The sequence below is a fragment of the Mastomys coucha genome, unplaced genomic scaffold (genome assembly GCF_008632895.1).
Source record: "Mastomys coucha isolate ucsf_1 unplaced genomic scaffold, UCSF_Mcou_1 pScaffold6, whole genome shotgun sequence".
NCBI lineage: Eukaryota > Metazoa > Chordata > Mammalia > Rodentia > Muridae > Mastomys > Mastomys coucha.
The window spans coordinates 34,886,604-34,901,688 of record NW_022196912.1 but is presented as its reverse complement, the minus strand read 5'-3'; the positions used below and the strand labels follow the sequence as shown (position 1 = coordinate 34,901,688).

General features: G+C 44.6%; 1 long non-coding RNA gene across 1 annotated transcript; it reads right to left on the bottom strand.

Moving 5' to 3' along the window:
• Positions 1 to 1,524: 1,524 nt before the first annotated feature.
• Positions 1,525 to 12,240, bottom strand: LOC116080183. The gene is made up of 3 exons (XR_004114349.1): positions 11,811 to 12,240; positions 2,029 to 2,336; positions 1,525 to 1,690 (listed from the first exon to the last, which is right to left on the bottom strand). It is a non-coding gene; the product is annotated as an uncharacterized LOC116080183 (long non-coding RNA).
• Positions 12,241 to 15,085: the final 2,845 nt, after the last annotated feature.

Sequence of the window (15,085 nt, the reverse complement as noted above, 5' to 3'; positions counted from 1 at the left end):
GGGTGTCTGAATTCGGGGATTTAAAAAAAAACATTTTTCTTTTACTGGCACTGGAGAAATGTATCAGTGGTTAAGAGCATTTATCGCTCTAGCACAAGACCTGGGTTCAGTTCTCTACACCTATATAAGAGCTAACAACCATCTGTAACTCCAGTTCCAGAGAATCTGGCAACCTTTTTCTGGCCTTATCAGGCACTGCAGGCATTTGAAGCAAAGACATACATACAGGCTAACACCCGTACATATAAAATAAAAAGAAGTAAATCTTCTTTAATTTTTATTTTCTCATTGATAATTTCATACATGTAGACTTTATTTTGGTCATATACCCCCTACCCTCCCCCACATGTCTCCTTCCTAACTTCATGTCCCCTTTAAACTAATTTTTTAGCTCAATATGTAAACAGGGTCATCTGTTGGAGCATGGGTAAACCACTACCTTCTTTCTCATGTTTGCACATATACACACAGAGAGAGAAAGAGAGAGAGAGAAAGAGAGAGAGAGAACTGTTTGAGACATGACTCCAAAGTCTAACATGAAATTAGATTTATATACAACATAACGATATCTTTGCTTTTCGTTTTTGAAACAGGATCTTTGTGTTTCCTTTTTCTTGTTTTTTATATGTACGGTGTATATGCATATGGTATGCAAACATGTGTGCTTACATGTAAGTATTTGTGTATGCACAAGAGGGTCATACATACACATGTATGCATACAAGTATAGAGGCCCAAGATGAATGTTGAGAGTTTCCCCGGTCATTCTTCCACCAAATTCTATGACATGGGATTCCATAGTCAAATACAGAGTTCACCATATGGCTACCCTGGTAACCCAGTTTGCTGTAAAATCCCTTCTCTGAATTCTAAGGCTGGATTTAGATCCAGCTGCCATGCCAGCCCAACACTGATGTAGATTCTGGGTGTCCAGACTACATACAGCCTTCTAGCTTGTGTGGCAAGAGCTCTAATTGCTGAGTCATCTCCTCAGCCTGAGTCAGGATCTCGCTAGGTAGCCCAGGCTGGCCTTGAAAGCCTCCTTGAAAGCCTCTAGAGCAGCTTAACCTATGGGACAAAATCCCTTTGGGGGTCAAATAACCATTTCGCAGGGTACCATCAAAAAATATGGATACTTACATTACAATTCATAACAGCGACAGTAGCTATGAAGTAGCATCAGAAAAAATTTTTATGGTTGGGGGTGTCACCACAACATGAAGAACTCTATTAAATGGCCACAGCATTAGGAAGGTTGAGAAGCACTGCTCTAAAGTTCTGTGATTAGTGGTGTGTGGCCGTATCATTCCTGAAGGTCATTTTAGACGGTATTTTTAGATTATTTGCATTTTGACTGTAATCTAGCTCATGAGGTCAGGTGTTCAGTTTTTCCTTATGGTGTCTTGTTATGCTCAAAAGCTTTTGGGTATTGGAGCATTTCAAATGTAAGATTCTGCATTCCTTCCCCACCCCCACATTTTGCCCCTCTCTGCCTTTGGAGGTAAGGCTTTGCATCTTACCTTTGACTCCCCAGAAACTCAGCATGTAGGCTGTGTTGGATTCACTTAAGGCAGTGCTCCTAGCTTCGGGTTTTCGAGTGTTGAGATAACCTCCATGTCTGCATCACCTGTCCTGTTAAAGGACATTCGCAGAGAAGAGAGCACAGTGGTCAAGATGGTTAGAAAAGGTCCTGCAACGAAGGTAATGTTGAAGCTGAGAAATGCCTAAGCCTTAGGAAGGAGTCGGGGCTAGGGGTCAAGAATGTACTAGGTGGATGGAATAATGAATGCTAACGTTTGTGAGCAGAAAGAGCTTGGGACATCCAGGGCTCCATGAAAGATGACAAGTGTTGGGGCTTGGAGTGCCACTGCCAGGCCTGGAAGCTGGAGAAAGAAGGGGCCAGTCTTTGGAAGCTGTTCAAGCCATGGCACCATGCTGACCCCGCACAGCTGCTTGGATTTTCTTCTAAAGGCAATGGGGTGCTACCGGAAGGTTTTAAGCATGTTGGTATGGTTTTCAAGAGTTTACCTCATAGCTTGGTCCTTCCAGTAACAGCTGTGGCTGTAAGACAAGAGAAGTGACAGAAGCTTGTGTTAACATTGACATCCCTGTAGGTCTTCTGCAACAGCTGGAACATAAGCCCTCTGGAGTACTTCTGAAGGTCTCTTGTGCAGTAAAGAAAGGCAGTGGGTCTGGGTTGCTAGAAAATGGCAGGGATGTGAGCTCACAGAGCTTCAGCCTTCTGGGAGATGCAGCATGTAGGTTACAGGTTTCAGCTCATCCCCCAGGCACGCTTGCCTTGCTTAGCGTGTGCAGTCTTGCATTCAATCCCAGTACTGGTAAAACAAACAAACAAACAAAAATCAGTAGTTGGAGGCCACTTAACCATGGCTTCCAGAGGATGTGAATTTGGTTCCCAGCATCTGCGTCAGGCAGCTCTCAGCTGCTTATAATTCTAGCTCCAAGGGATCTGATGCCCTTCTCTGGCACCCTTGGGTAACTGTGCACACATGGTATACACTCACACAGACACGCATAAATAAAACGTAATAATAAATAAACCCTAAAACCTCATAATCTAGCCAGCTGTAGTGACATAGTCCTGCAATCCGACCACTTCATAGGCTGAGACAAGAGGAACGTGAGACAAAACCAGCCTGGGATGCATATGTAGAACCTGTGAGGGGGAAAGACAGGGAGGGGAAGGGAAAAGGAAGGGGAGGGGAGGAGAAAGAGCAATCCAAAGTATTCCAAATGTGGTGAGCATCCCTCCTCTGAGATTTGTAGGACCATGTGTGTTTTGGGTTTCAGGTTTTTAAAGACTTTGAAAGCTTCACACACATAAAGTGCATTAATTATTGGAGAGCCATGACTTGTTCTCTCTTCTTTGTCTCTATCTTGTTTCTCCTTTTCTCCTTCACACACACACACACACACACACACACACACACACACACACACACCAATAAACGCACACACTTCAGCTTCAAGTACACAAGAAAAAAGTAAAAAACAAACCATCATGACCATCAAATTCAAACTCTATTACTGCCTGGATGTCTCTGTTCTGTTGTTGGGTTTTGGTTTTTGTTGTTGTTGTCGTTTGGTTGGTTGGTTGGTTTGGTTTTGATTGTTGTTCTGTTTGGTTTTGGCCATTCTAGAGACTGAACCTAGGACCTTGGGCGCGCCTAGCAAAGGTCTGTGGGCACTAAGCCTCACAGAAAGTTTTCATCATTGCTTAAGAGTCTTCTTCTGACCGCATGGGAGCCCTGGCTTTGAACCCAGTTCTGCCCGCTCTGTTATGTGCTTTCTAAACTAAAAGGGACCCTTCTTCAGGACTCCACAAGATGCCTTAGCTACCCCTGGAGTGGAGGCAATATGGAGGCCATAATGAATTGCCCAGGCCTTCAGACCCTACATCTCATTCCTGCCATAGCCCATGTTCTTGGTTTACTTGTGCTCCTGGCCACTGGATATTTGTTGTGCATTTTTTTAGCTACGTCTATTCCAAGTAGGTGAAACTGCCTGGTGTGAAGGAGAAGCAGCCCTCATTGTGATGATAGACAACATCTGTAGAAATTATGTATCTACTACTTGCCTGATATCATGCTCACTAAAGAATCCTTACCACAGACTCTTGTTGGCTCTCTAACCAGGTCAGCTTTCTGATATGACCCTCACCCTTCTGAGATCCCTTTGCTACATGGTGACACACACAGCTTCCAAGTAAGTAGCGAGATGTGTAAATACCTTTCTTTGTTACCCTGAAGAGCCCACAAATGAAACTCACATTGTGCTTGGGCAGGGGCAAGGAGGAGCTCCTGAACCCCAGTAGGGAACAGTCTCTGACCAGGCTCTGCAAAGAATGTTGGGAGTACAGACTCTGAGCCACCCCTTATGCTGGCCCCTGTCCAAGAGACAGTGGAGAGGGTAGTGTAGGGATGGGGTCCTGCCCTTTGCACATGGCACGTTGGCTCATCAGCTCATCTTCTGAGTGTGGTCCCCTTCCCAGCTGTTGCTGCCTGAATTGTGTTTCCCACGCCCAAGCCAGCCAAGCTGTCACCAGCTGTGACCAGCTGTCAGGCAGTTGTTAGCACTCCACTCTTCTCCCTGCCACGTGACAACCCCTGACCTCAGCCAGAGACCAGAAGAGCTTTCTGACAGGCAGGGTAAAGGGCAGGCCGCAAGGGAGGCCTGATGAACAAGCAGGCAGGTGGAGCCCCACTGTAGTTGTTCCTGGAGATGAACCCCACAGTCAGAAACAGGGTTAGAAGCATGGTAGACACACACACACACACACACACACACACACACACACACACACACACAGGAGTGCCCTGTGCATACAAAGGCACTTGCCAAAAAGACTGGGAGTAGAGGTCATCCTGGCCAACAAGGGTGGAGGGTGCGGCAGAGACTCACTTTTACTGATTGTGAATCACAGAAACAAAGCCCCGGGAGGTCCTGGGGCATCACATCCTCATTCCTGAGAGAGCAGAACCAAGGCTTCCCAGGAGCCTAGGTGAGCATGAGGTAGCTTAGAGCAGCAGTATGGGCTTGCTTTGTTATAGGGTGTAGAGACCGACTCTCATGCTAGCCTAAGAAACGCTCTCATGAGTGCTAACTACTTCCTGGGCAAGGAAGCAGAATGCTGCTGAGTTAAGTGTCTAGCTTCTTTGGTATTGTAAGCTGTGATTCCCGGCTAGGAGAAGAAAGGAAGGGTCCCAATGGGCTCCAGAGGATGGTATGTGGTAGAACTTCTTTCTAATTACTTTTGCCCCAAGACTCCTGCCACCTGGAGTTTTATAGCCCCTGCAGTAGATGGTAGTACACATGATTTCCTTATCGCATCATCTTGGGGGTCACTGAAGCCTTCTTGGTTAAAGACCCCTTTTCCTTCTCCCCAGCTAGCCAACAGGCAAAGCCTTCACCATACCGCCTAATAGCTGGTTCCAAGTCCCTAAACAGTGAGGCTGAACTCTCCTTCAGTTGTCAGAGTGCACAGATTCACACACCATTATCATCCTGATTCACAGATGGGAATGGTAAGGCCAAGAATTGTTTCATCCTTCATTCCACAGATGTTTGGGAATACTGAGTACAAGCCAGGCTGGGGTTCAGCCGGTCTGCAAGCCCTACCCTCTCCTCTAGGCTCTGGCGCCTGTCAGAGGATGGGTCCCTGAGGGTAAAACTAACCAAGCCAGGGAAGGAGCAGGAGCCCAAGAGATCTCAGCTGCCTCCCCTGAGATAAGAAAGCTTTGTTCCACAGGCTATTTCCTGCACTGAGGAATTCCATCTTCAGTTGTTGCACAACTGACCCTGGAAACGTCGAGAATGATGGCTATTATTTATTAATGAGCTAACTAACCATCTGCATGGCTACACACACACACACACACACACACACACACACACACACACACACACACACACACGCTCCCAGCTATCAGCCTGGGACCTTAAAGGGGTCTCTCAGTTTGTTAACACTGGTGGTTAGAGTATAAGTACCCCCACTGCAGGCCTACAGAGTGGCTCAGGATTGCCGGCCTGCTGTGGCCAGAGGAGATATTGCCTCATCCACCCATCAGCTCGTTTCCTGGGGCAACTGGCTTTACTGATTGGAACTCAGTTTTGCAGGTCCTAAATGAGGACAATGGTCACAGTGCTGCCTATCTGGGGTTGGCGGAATGTGAGCAATGTGCAATTCCACAATGCACCAAACAGACTACAGGGCTTTGTCCTGACTCCATGGGGCAGCAGCAGTCCCCTCTTGAGAAAACTACTTCCAGTTTTTTGTCTTAGAGGTTCTTTTTTAATCCAGTGCTTGGGAAGTACAATTTATACTACACTGGTCACAGTTTCCATGTTCTGCAGCTCTTGCTTGTTGGTAGAACTTGGCACATTTTTGTTATGAAGAACTAAGTGATCAAAAGGACAAGAGCTCACAGTGAGGACAGTGAAATAAAGGCCTGGTTTGAAAGGCAGATTAGACAAGTCAGCTAGGAGCCTACACTAGGGAGGCCTGCAGAAAGCTGTCCACACATAGGAAAGATCTTTCATCTTGACATTGCTGCTCAAAAGAAAAAAAAAAACTTTGCCGGTCTGAAAGCCTCATCAACACCGTTATGATACAAGAAATCCAAGGTTTCGTGTGTATATTCACAGTCCTCCTCATGTGAGCATGCTAGTTGTTTCCCTGTCATGGGCTAAGCAGCTTCATCTTACCCAATCCTTCCCGCACTTCATCTATGTTTTTCAGATGAGGAAGTAAGGGCCCAAAGAGGGTAAGTAATTTGGTCAGTGTTACTCAGATAACAGCAGAGAACGACTAGGAAGGCAGGATCGGAAGCCTTCCAAGCCCATGTGCTACAACAAAACCCACTACTTCTCTTCTGAAGGAAAGGACCCATTTAGTACCTGGCGGCACCCGGATAAACACCAGGTGACAGGGACAGGCAGAGTGAGAGGGGCCTATCAACCGTGACATCCTACACTAAGCCAGAGATTGTATACCAAGGCTCAGATTTATGGCAAGTCATTTAGAACTTGCTATTTCCTCCACCAACAGAGCTTTGCTTTTCCAGAAGGAACCACCCCAGGGTTCCTTGAATAATGAGCTTTAAAATAGTACTCAATATAACTTTCCAGGAACACAATCTGCTTGCAGGAAGTAAGAGGGTGGGGGGCACTATATACTGGGGAATGCAGATCTGCCAGGGCCCCTCGAAGGCCAGAGGCAATCCTCAGAGGCCACCTTAAAAGGACAAATGCTTTCAGCCGCTCCAAGTTGTGTATAGCTGTCATAGAGTCAACTGTCTCTTTTTTATCTGTATCATACCTGTATAGCATCCCTGTCCTGTAAATGATGCCTAACTCAAGTTTGTATTTCCAATGACATACAGAAAGGAGCACCTACCCAAGGTCACCCTACCCAAGGTCACACTACAGTCTTTACTTGAGAGTTAATGTTCAAGCATATGACCCAGGAATTTCAGTTCCGTGTGTGTGTGTGTGTGTGTGTGTGTGTGTGTGTGTGTGTGTGTGTGTGTGAATGTACGTATACACACACAAACAAATTAAAATCTGAGAGATGAAGAAGTCTGTATGCACCTATGCTCACAGGGCATTATTCATCACAGTGAAAAGGTGACAGACATAACCCAAATGTCCATCGACAGCTGGGTAAGCAAAATGGGGCATGCACATAGACGGTGAAATATTATTGAGTCTTAGGATTACAATTCTGGTAGATGCTGTAACATGAGTTAGCCTTGAAAACATCATGCTAAAGAAGAGAAGAAAGAAACTAAAGGGCACATGCTGTGCAGTTTCACTCAGATAAGACACTTAGACTAGTTAAATCCTAGAAACAAAAAATCGACAAGTGGTTTCCAAGAACCAGGATCAGGGAAGAGTTAGGAATTATAGGGAGCTTCTGTCTGAAGAAATGGTAATGTTCTTAAAATGCAAAAAGACCTTGAACAGCCAGACCCATCCTAAACACAAACAGTGGAGCAGGAGGAGTCACAATACCTGACCTCAAATTAAACTACAATAATAGTGTATTACTACACACACACACACACACACACACACACACACACACACACAGCTATAGTAACAAAAATATCATAGAACCAGCACAAAAATAGACAGAGACTAGTGGGATAGAATAGAGGGCCCAGAAATAAACCCGCACAGCTATAACCACCCAATTTTTGACAAAGAAATCAAAACTATGCTTTGACAAAAGACACTCTCCTCAACAAATGGCAAGGGGAAACTGGATAGTCACATGTAAAAGGCTGACACTAGATCTGTGTTTCCACCCTGAACAAAGACCTCAGTGTAAGACCTGAAACTCGGAAACAGCAGAAGAAAAAGAGAAGAAACAGAAAGCCCGTCAGTGGTGGCGCACGCCTTTAATCTCAGCACTTGGGAGGCAGAGGCAGGGGGATTTCTGAGTTTGAGGCCAGCCTGCTCTACAGAGTGAGTTCCAAGACAGCCAGGACTACACAGAGAAACCCTGTCTCAAAAAAAAAAAATTAATTAAAAATAAAAATAAAAAATAAAAACAGAGCAAGGTCTAGGCATGGGAAGCATATGAAGTTAAAAATCTTTGGCACAGCAAAGCAAAAAGACAGAATGAGAGGAAGATCATCCAACTATACATCCTTCTGACTGGTGATTAATATATAATACATCAAGCTGAAAAAAATTAAACATCAACAGAATCCTTCAATCAACAAGTGGGGAAATGAACAGATAGTTCTCAAAAGAATAACTACAAGTAGCCCAACAAGCTTGTGCAGGAAAATAATCAACATTTTAGCCATTTGGAAAACTAAAGGGGCTTGGAGAGTCTGTATATCCCATTCAGTGTGGCTGTCAAGAAAACAAAGGATGGGGTTCACATCTGTAACCATTCCTGTATTCAGGAGGATATTGTCTCCCTAAAAGAAAACAAAGAAAAAGAATTACAACAAACACTGGTGAGAATGTGGGGAACTGGAATCCCCTATCACTGATGGTGGGATTGTAAACTGGTGCAGCCACTGTAGAAATCAATAGGGAAAAATCCTTAAAAAACAAACATACGCACCGCACCGGATACTAGAGCAATCATATGATGATCCAGCTATACCGCTCCTGGGCATATACCCAAGGAATCTAAGTCACAGTCCCACAGAGATATTTGGACCTCCATGCTTATTGCTGCTATAATATGACTATTCTTCATAATACCCAACATAAAGAAGCAGCCTAGATGCCCATCCAGACAAAAGGATAAGAAGTATAGTATGTGATGTAGTATATACAATATGTAGAGTTTTATTCAACTATTAAAAAAGATCAAATTATGACCTTTCTGGGACCATGGATGGAGCTGGATATCATCGTGTTCAGCAAATTCAGTCTCAAGAAGTCAGAGTCAGAAAGACCAATAAAGCATGCTTTCTTTCACATGCAAACTTGTGTTTAAATGTGTATGCATATGCATATATAAGACATGAAAGTAGAAGGAGGAATGTCAGGGGTGGAAGTGGCCCAAAGGGGTGCAGGGGGCATGGAGTGATGATAAGAGGGAGGAGAAAGACAAATGTTTACACTTTCTCTCATAGGTGGAATTTGGATTTAAATTCAAATACACATAGATATGTAGATATGTCTACTTAAATGTCACAAAGGCAGAAAGGACACTGTTGGGAGATTAAAGGGAACCACTGAGAAGTGGGCCAAATGAATGAGAGGAAGAGCATGAAAGACAAGACTGAACAAAACATAATGGTATCTGTGTATGAAAATGTCATAACGAAACCCACCAATCTGTACCCTAACTGAAAGAATATTTTAAGAAAAGAAGAAAGTTGTGGAGATGAAGGGTGGGTGTGGTGATAATTCAAGTCACTTAAGGTCACTGAACTGTTTGTAACATCTCATAGTTGAGACAGGAAAGTATATTCAGCTCTCATATAACCACATGAGAACGCAAGCCAACTCAATGAAAGTAACAATGGTGGTCACTGTGTATTGAGCACCCACTCTGTCATGTGAGGAAACTGTCACTCATGAGCTTCGAAGATTGAATAAGCCGAAGTGGACGAAGATTAACACCCTCCCACCTTCTCCCAACCCCTCCCCCTCCCCCATCACTCCTTCCCTTCCTCCTTCCTCCTTCCTCCTTCCTCCTTCCTCCTTCCTCCTTCTCCCTTCCCCACCCTCACCCCCAACTAACAGCAGAAGCCCAGCTAAGAAGCAAAGCCAGGTCTTTGTGGCAGGTCTCTGTTTCCTTGGGTTGTTTATAACTTCCCTCTTTGTTGCCTAGGGGAAAGGATTTTGTTTTTCCTACAGAAAACAATTAGTGAAAGTCATTGGATGGATCATTAGTTAGTAGGGTTTCTAGCACACATTCCTTGTCACTGGAGGTGATTCCTCCTGACCTAGCCTACACCTAGGCTTCTCTAATCAAGGAATAAGATGGGTGACCTAGTTCCAACCTCAAACACACACTCAGCCCCGTTCCACCACTTAGCACCATATGGCCTTTCAGGCAAGGTTCTCTTTCTACCAAAAGCCGCAGTCTGCAGTAGCAAGCCTTGGGTTCTACCGGTTGGCTCATGCGATGATAATGCTGTCTTCCATGGGCAAGTGTCCTGGTTTGGATAACCCTATGTATTTACCACCTAAGCTTTCCTTGATTTTGGTTCTCACATTCAGAGTTGCCTCTTACAAATTGTTCCTCCTCAACCTCTTCCTCTTCCTCCTTCTCCTCCCCTTCCTTCTTGTCTTCCTCATCCTCTTCTTCATCTCCTTATCCTATTTCTCCTTTTTAAAGACAGGGTCTCACACTATAGCTCAGGTTCACATGAAGTTTATTGAAATCCTTCTGCCTCAGCTTCCCAAGTGCTAGGATTATAGGTGTAAGTCTCCACATCTGACTTCTTATAAAATTTTTAATTAGTGTTTGGGTTAGAGCCTAAAAAGTATAGCCATCCAAAGATAATCAAGGCTGATTTTGCTAGCCTTGTGATCAAGTGGCTCAATGGGGAAATTAACATATAGCTTTGTTTTAAATTTGTAAGCCAAGATCTCTAATGACATCTTTAGTTCTGCTTCAAAGCTTATAAAATCTCTTATATGCATTGTCTGATGGAGGGATTGTTTCGTGACCAAAAATAAGAAGACAATATAACAGCTCAGTTTTAGTAATTTTTTTTAAAAGAAATTTAATCTCTCTCTCTCTTTTTTTTTTTTTTAGCATGAAGCACCATGTACAAAATGGCTGACCTGGAAAGATGAATCCAAAGGAGAAGTCAGTGGCAGAGCCTGTGTGTGTCCCCAGGACCTAGAATTGATCCACAGCATCATTCCACAATGTCTGCTGATATACTTCAGTAACATCATTTCCACACTAAAGGTTTTACCTGTTTTTTATTTGATCTAAAAATTAATATATATTCAGATCTAGAAAATATAGGCTAACACAGAAGACAGTAACTTCATTGTCCAAGATAATAGCTGTTAATTTTTGATTCACATTTAAAATGTTCTGCATTCGGGTACATGTTATTCATTCAAAAATAGGATCGTTTGTTAACTACCCTTTTACAGTGCTCTTTCCTCCCTACACCTTCTCCTCTTCTTTCATTTATGTCACACTTTCCAGTCTCCTACCCCATTTCATTAAATATGTATCTTATAAGTGCTCGTGAGGACACACACACACACACACACACACACACACACACACACACACACACACACACACGGAAGTCACGCCGATGAGATGGCTCAGCTGAGAAGGTAGGTGGTTACTGCCAAGCCTGAGAACTTGAGCTCTACCCAGAACCAGCCTTTCCAAACTGTCCTCTGACCCCTTCAGACTGCCTCAGGAGTCCTAGCACGCACTTGCATACAATGTAAATCAATGCAACTAGAAAAGGGGGGAGGCTTCAAAATAAACATAAAAGAAGAAACCTTGAGGCGTGATCTTCCATTTCTAAACACATTTCCCCATAACCCACTTTCTCTATGGCTCGTGATCCAAAGGGAGACCTCACTAATGGTACCTGCGGTGCTTCGGGATAGTTATGCTCTAGAGGGAACACCGTACCAAGAAATGAGACGTCTACCTAACTTCTGATCCTGATGTCGGCCTCACAAACTTGGCCACTAACAGAACACCTGGCCTTTAACACTAAGTTCCTCTGTGTTCTGAAGCTCGGTGGTAGCCAGATAAATGTGGAAGGCTAGAATTCAGGTAAACTGTAGCCCTGGTGCTTTTGATTTTGGCTCCCATACTTGCTTACCTAACGCTTGATTCAGTCTCGGCTCTTGCTTCCCCTGCGCTTGGCTGCACGTGACCTTCTCTTGTTTCCCTGTGAAATTCATTCTCGATAGGCCTCAGCTGGGTGGCCAGCAATTACCCAGTTTTTCAGTCATTGGGAATTAGAAATAATCTTTCCCCAATGTGTTTCTTTGCAGTTGATCCTGAAGCCTTTGAAATGTAAATTACTCCAACCCGAAGCTCTGGAAACGGGACTCTACTGGGCCTCCAACTGGCCTCCAGGGTCTGCTCCTAGCCCAGAGTAGGCAGGATCCTGTGGCTTGCTTCCGAAAATCAAAGGGGCATTGTTCAACTAATGTTCTCCACCAGAAAGCCTAGATTAGTCAGTAATTCCGCCCCCCTCAGTCTTTAATATCAAACCTCGGTTAACATGGCTTCCTCTGGTCACTGGTCTCAGGTAACTCAAAAAGAGAAGTGTTTATGACGTCTTTGGAGAGTCAAGATCAAGGGAAGGTGCTCTCTGAGCTCTCAACAGTGGTTAAAAATGAGGGATCTGAGGTCGCAGGGCTGTTCCTGGGCTTGGCATGGAGCAGGCACAAACACAGGTATTTGGAATGAAATGGGTCTCAAGAGCTATGATGAGATAAGGAACGCTCCAGCTGCTCAGCGATAAATGTGTGTTTCTCTGCCCTACTCTCCTTAGAGCTAGCCCTGACAATAGAGCTTAGTCAGCTCCAGTCAGAAAAAAGAGTGGGCTCCTTTGCGTGATCACCACCTGCGGAGCTTCCTGCTAGACTCTCTGGGACCAGGTCTTGGCTTTTCCAGTAAATGCCCCATGGCCACGCGTTATCTCCACAGCCTCCTGGAATCCCGCTCAAAAGATAGTACAGGAATGTAAAAGGCACAGGCCTCGAGGACAAAGGGAACAGAGGAGGAGATGCTGCAGAAGAGATAGCTATGAAATCCTGGAAGCTGAAAAACAGATAGATTTGTGGTGCCTGACTCAGCGGACGGGTTAGCTTTCCTGGGTGGGTTGAGCAAAGTCGAGAGGGGACAACAGCCCGCAAGGTGCCAAAGAAATCTATGGATTGATTAGCTGTGTCTGATGGACGGAGTTGAGGGGAGAAAGGTGATTCTAACTCCCTTCAACGGGAAAGCTCAGAAAAAGTCAATGCAAGCCCAACCAAGCACTATGGACTGGCTCAAAATTGGTAGCATCACCTTTTTCTCGTGATTCAGAATGGACCTAAATGCCGGAAAGTTAACAATGAGCCCTCCAGATGCCCACTTTAACCTGTGCATCTGTTTTGGCAGAAGGGCGGAACCCCTCCCGCTTAAGGAAATTGAGTTGTAGATGGCGTTGTCTTGGAGACTCCAGGCACAAGTGAGGGTAGGAGGATATTTGATCTTAAAAACTCAAAAGACAAATCGAACACACACACACACACACCCCAGTGACAGCACCTCCTACCTCAGCACCTGCCTCTCTACCTGCCTCTCCAAAAGCTGGCAATCTGACCCTTACCACACCTCCCTGTGGCTCCTTGGCAGGTTGGTTTAAGGTGGAAACGAATTAAAGCAAGAAGTAGGAGCGTATGAATGCTTGATGAGTCACCCAGGGACCCCAGACAGGCCCCCAGTTAGCAGTCTCCATTCCCATCACCACGGCATTGAAGGGCTTTCTTCTGAAAACCAGGGCAAGCAGGGGTCACTCCACATTTGTAGAACCTTCAAGCACGATGAGGAAATCTAAATACTTTGAGAAAAAGGAAGGAGCCTGCACCATTCAGAAGATCTTTGTCCAAATTTAAGAATTCCAGAGTCATGTTTCCAAGAAATGATACACTGAAGTTTTCCAGAGCTAAAAGATAATGTTTCAAACAAACAAAAACAAACAAAAAATAAATAAAAATAAAAAACAAAAAACAGATACAAGTCTTCCAAGTGCCAAAAAAGCATATTTTCAAAATCCAGTGGGTACAACATTTAATAACAGTAGGTAAAAAGATGATATTATAGCTGAAGCCACATGAAAGCATTGTCTTAAAAATCTCTGACAGAAACAGTTTCAAAATACAGGTGCCCCTATCCAGTCCAAGTGCTGATCAAATGTGACTGGAGAAAGAAAGCCAGATTTAAAAGATCTCTGCAACTTATATACCACAAATCCTTCCTTAGGGAAGTAGCTACAAAATACTGTCAGTAAAGAATATTTTTGATTTTTACACTTTTAGCTGGGTGTGTAAGAATGTGCATGCACCAGGGCACCTGTGTAGAGGTCAGAGGGCAAGAAGACAGCCTGTGGCAGTTGCTCTTCTTAACGTGTGGGTTCCAGGGACTGAACTCACATGGCCAGAGCTGACAGTAAATGCCCTCACCTCAAGAATCTTACTAGCTGTACTGGCTGGTTTAGTGTGTCAACTTGACACAGGCTGGAGTTATCACAGAGAAGGGAGCTTCAGCTGGGGAAGTGCCTCCATGAGACCCAGCTGTGGGGCATTTTCTCAATTAGTGATCAAGGAGGTAGGGCCCCTTGTGGGTGGTGCCATCCCTGGGCTGGAAGTCTTGGGTTCTATAAGAAAGCTGGCTGAGCAAGCCAGAGGAAGCAAGCCAGTAAGGAACATCTCTCCGTGGCCTCTGCATCAGCTCCTGCTTTCTGACCTGCTTGAGTTCCAGTCCTGACTTCCTCTGGTGATCAACAGCCATGTGGAAGTAAGCCAAATAAACCCTTTCCTCCCCAACTTGCTTCATGCTCATGATGTTTGTGCAGGAATAGAAACCCTGACTAAGACACTAGCTCACTAAATAGTTAATCAAGTAAAAGAAGCAGGTTGCAGTGAGGCATGCCTATGACCCCACTTCTTAGGAGGCCAAGGCAGGAAGAATGTGAGTTCAAGTCCAGTCTAGGCTGCATAAGGAGAACCCTATTTCAAAACAACAATACCAATAACTAGAAATTAAAAGAAGAAAAGAGGAGCTAAGGCATAAGTAAGTCCATGATTGAGCACTGAAGTCTATGTATGAGGCCCCTGGTTTTGGATCTCTGATGTTTGGAAGAAAACAAAACAGAAAGAAAAACAGAAGGAAGGAGGGAGACATGGGATGTGGCAAAAAAAATGGAGTCATGAGGCTGATTACCCACCTACCTGAAGCCAACATAAAGCCAAGTGTAACACACGAGACAATGGCTCTTGGGATCTTAGTGGTTAGCTGACAGAGGCCAGTGATCCTGGGGTGGAATAAATACAAAGCGTGGCATGAGCTGACAGGTTGAAGCCAGGGAGTCCCTGAGCTAAG